This window comes from Cryptotermes secundus, unplaced genomic scaffold (assembly GCF_002891405.2).
Source record: "Cryptotermes secundus unplaced genomic scaffold, Csec_1.0 scaffold1381, whole genome shotgun sequence".
NCBI lineage: Eukaryota > Metazoa > Arthropoda > Insecta > Blattodea > Kalotermitidae > Cryptotermes > Cryptotermes secundus.
In genome coordinates, this window is record NW_019739982.1 from 89,956 (window position 1) to 93,391 (window position 3,436).

At 39.9% G+C, this 3,436-nt stretch overlaps 1 protein-coding gene and 1 long non-coding RNA gene across 2 annotated transcripts in view; one reads left to right on the top strand and one right to left on the bottom strand.

The window, feature by feature from the left end:
• LOC117282939 overlaps window positions 1-1,555 on the top strand; it is an 11,032-nt gene extending 9,477 nt beyond the window's left edge. Inside the window, exon 3 of the long non-coding RNA XR_004513891.1 lies at window positions 1,309-1,555. This is a non-coding gene — a long non-coding RNA (uncharacterized LOC117282939). The remainder of the gene's footprint in view (window positions 1-1,308) is intronic.
• The window catches only part of LOC111872264 (fatty acid synthase), an 89,528-nt gene extending 86,351 nt beyond the window's left edge, over window positions 1-3,177 (bottom strand). The window contains 1 exon segment of the mRNA XM_033754631.1: window positions 3,080-3,177. The gene's annotated coding sequence lies outside the window, so the exon portion shown is untranslated.
• Window positions 3,178-3,436: the final 259 nt, after the last annotated feature.

Here is a 3,436-nt window from a genome sequence, read left to right on the forward strand (position 1 = left end):
TTGTCACACGACGTTCGGCCTTCTTTGAACTGTCGTGCCCACGAACGCACATTTTTCACATTCATGACACCATCACCACATGTCTCACTCAACTGGCGATGAATTTCAATGGGTGTCGCATCATGCAAGTGGAGAAAACGAATGATTACTCGCTGTTCTTGTAATGAAAACGTCGCCATTTTAAGTATCAAAAACACTCCTCACACTCGCCGCTACCACTAGAGTTCTGTGTGCCGTAGAGTTCTGCCATCTCTGTCACGCATTCACAAAGAGTGCACACGTATTTTAAACAAAACCGCATGTGTCTATCTGCTCCCAGTCCTGAGAAAAAAATCGGAGACCTTAGAACTTGAACACCCCTCGTACAACGTTCTAGGGTGTAATGTCATGTAGCATTGTAGAACTAGATTGACGATTCGGAGAATAAGATCTAAAAGTCTGTGACAATGGTAAATTAATATAATTACTGACGTTCTCGTCATTTTCCTTCATCCTGTTTCTTCTTTTAAAAACGTTTTGGAAGCTGGAATCTGCTTCTATCCTCGGGTAAAAGCTTACTCAGTTGGGCTGAAATGACAGAGCTAGTCCCTATCCCTGGACACCAGAACCAGCACGAGACAGGATACATGAACCAATCACAACGTAAACCGTCAGAAGGAGTTAAGGCAGACATTACAAAACTCCACACACATGAGACCTTGCACCTACTGCCATGTATAATGTAATGGCAGAGTCCATAAAATTATTAAAATAATGTTGGCTGATTTTATGGACTCTGGCCCTTATATTATGCATGGCAATATGAGTAAGGCCTCATGTGCGTGGAGTTCTGTAATGTTTAGCTTAACTCCAGCTGATGATTTATTTTGTGTCTCTTTATGTATACTGTCTTGTGTTGGTTTTGGTGTCTGAAGATAGGACCTAGCTCTGTTGATTGGGCCCAACTGAGTAGGCTTTTACCTGAGGATGGAAACAAGAGTCCAGTCTCAAAACATCATCTTTAAATAAAAAACAGGACAATGGATAATGTCCAGAAAGTCAATAACTGTGTTTTGGAAGATTTAGTGCTGCTATCTTCAGGAACAAAGAGTAAGCTGAGGAAGCAAGCAGCGAGTCAACTTCTACCAGGCTATACGGCGTCATCCCCCACCCCAAACAACAGTAATCCTGATAGCTTTTGACATAATTACCCGAAATCTTGCATACAGAAATACGTACTGAAGATTGCTGTGACAAAACACATATGAAACCAGTATACCTTTGCCCTAATTCTTAATGGTTATATTGCCAATTTTCACCGTTTTTCAGGTTACACAGACATTCAGGCCTTTAGAGCATAACAGATGTACATCCATGATTAAACTGAGTAAAACAGAAATATAAATCAGAAAATAATATGCTTTATCTATCTTCTATTTTCAACTATTCATGTTTCAAACACACAATCCTTATTTTATCTACTCCACAAAATGTGAAGATAGAACCATTACAAACTAAGGCAATAATATTGAAGCATGTAGACCCATTGCTGGACAACAGCCTCAAGACGAGGAAATATACAAGAGCCATTACTGAGCAACTCCTTCACAAACAAGCACTTATGTACCCATGGAAATAACTGACCTACAACAACAAAGCAGTGTGTTTTCTATGTGGTCCATGCCAAGATGTTATAAGCAAGAAAAGTTGAGAGCTGCAGTTAGCCTGTGAAGAGAAGAGTAGGAGGTTGGTTTGCGATGGCTGCCAGCCTGGGAGTTAGTCAGATGGGACAATGAGTGAGTTGTGGGATATTCACCAGCCTGTAAGGACGTAGGCAGAGGACACTGTTAGCATCAATCACCAGGAAGCAACTAGTGATGATACAGAACACTTTGCATGTACTGCAGTTACAGTGATCTTAGAGTGTGAAAACCAGTCAGTCTGTTTTAGTTGCTTGTAGTTAAGATCTGGAAGATGTCAATAAATTAAATCACCAATCCAAACCCCATTTAAAGTCACTCATACATCTGACAATGTATATTTCTGTAACAATTCTCCAATGCGAGAAAGTGGGGGTTAAGAGAATCAATTCCAGAGATGTATGGCAAATCTGAAAATCATCACTCTGTTACCAGAAAAAAAAAACATACATCTCGTGAAAACTGAAAAATTTTACTGTCTCAGAACACCATTACTCAGTGACAATATTTATGAACCTGTTTCACTGCACTGCATGAAGGTACTGAGTATGTCATAAATGACCAAGCAGTCTTTTGGAAATAGAAACCATAGAAATAGTCTTTTGTTTAACGTGCACTAAACCCCGCTACACAAGTGTCTGTAACACCAGTTGACCAGCAACTGTTTCAGTTTGTTCACGTTTCCTGTCTACCTCAAATGTTTCTGACTTCCAAATCACAGAACGTGTTGGCATTGAATATCCAAATAAGTGGCTGTAACCACTCTGGGTTGTTCAAATTCAAACAATTCTGTTTTGAGGTTACACTCTGCCAACATAAGCTTCTCTGTGCTAAGAACTTAAACTCCTATATATCTACATACTGTGGAAAAATTTTTAAATTTAAATTTTAAACTTTCAATTGCAACTATTTGGAATAATGTAAGGTTTGAGGTTTTCACGGCAGTGACTATGAAGAAAGTAGTCTTCTGGGATGTCTCGCCATGTAGATATTGTGTTAACCGACGTTTCGGAGGAACGCATCGCCTCCATCTTCAGGGTAGAAGAAAAAAGAAAAAACTCCGCAAGCGTGGAACCGGCGCGAGCAAATGCTCACGTCGGTTAACAAAATATCTACAGGGCACCACATGTCAGAAGACTGCTTTCTATTTGGAATAAGTTTCATTATAAAGTAGATTTAAGGTCACTCTACAAATTAATATTCGGCCCGCAACAACAGACACCTGTTGCATGATATGGATCCATATTGGGAAAATTAACTTTATAACGTGAGTTACACATAACATGTGTCTGATGATTAACTAAATCATAGGTCGAAACATGTAGTAAGAAATCTATGCTTACATTAAATAAGTAAATCTTACAAGTAACACACATATTACCGTCTGTTTTTGTCCTCACCCGAAGATATCCTGCTTTATTGTTGAGTTGACGGTCATAACCACACAAAAAAAAATCTCTGTTCAAGCCGTCTCAATCACCGCCGTGAACGCCGTGAAAGCAGGGAACTCCACGTGCTCAATGTTATTGGCGGGCAACATGGACGCCATGACGTCATTAGTGCATTATTCCTGCCATCTCTACGCATCGTGCCCGAACTAAATATAAAAATGTAAGATTTGAGGCTTTCACGGCCTTCACGGCAGTGATAGGCAGTGATTACGGAGAAAGTTGTCTTCTGGGATTTGGCACCGCATAGATTTTGATTCGTAGCGTCTCTAGTCGTCGAATGGCCAAATCCCAGAAGACTACAATTAT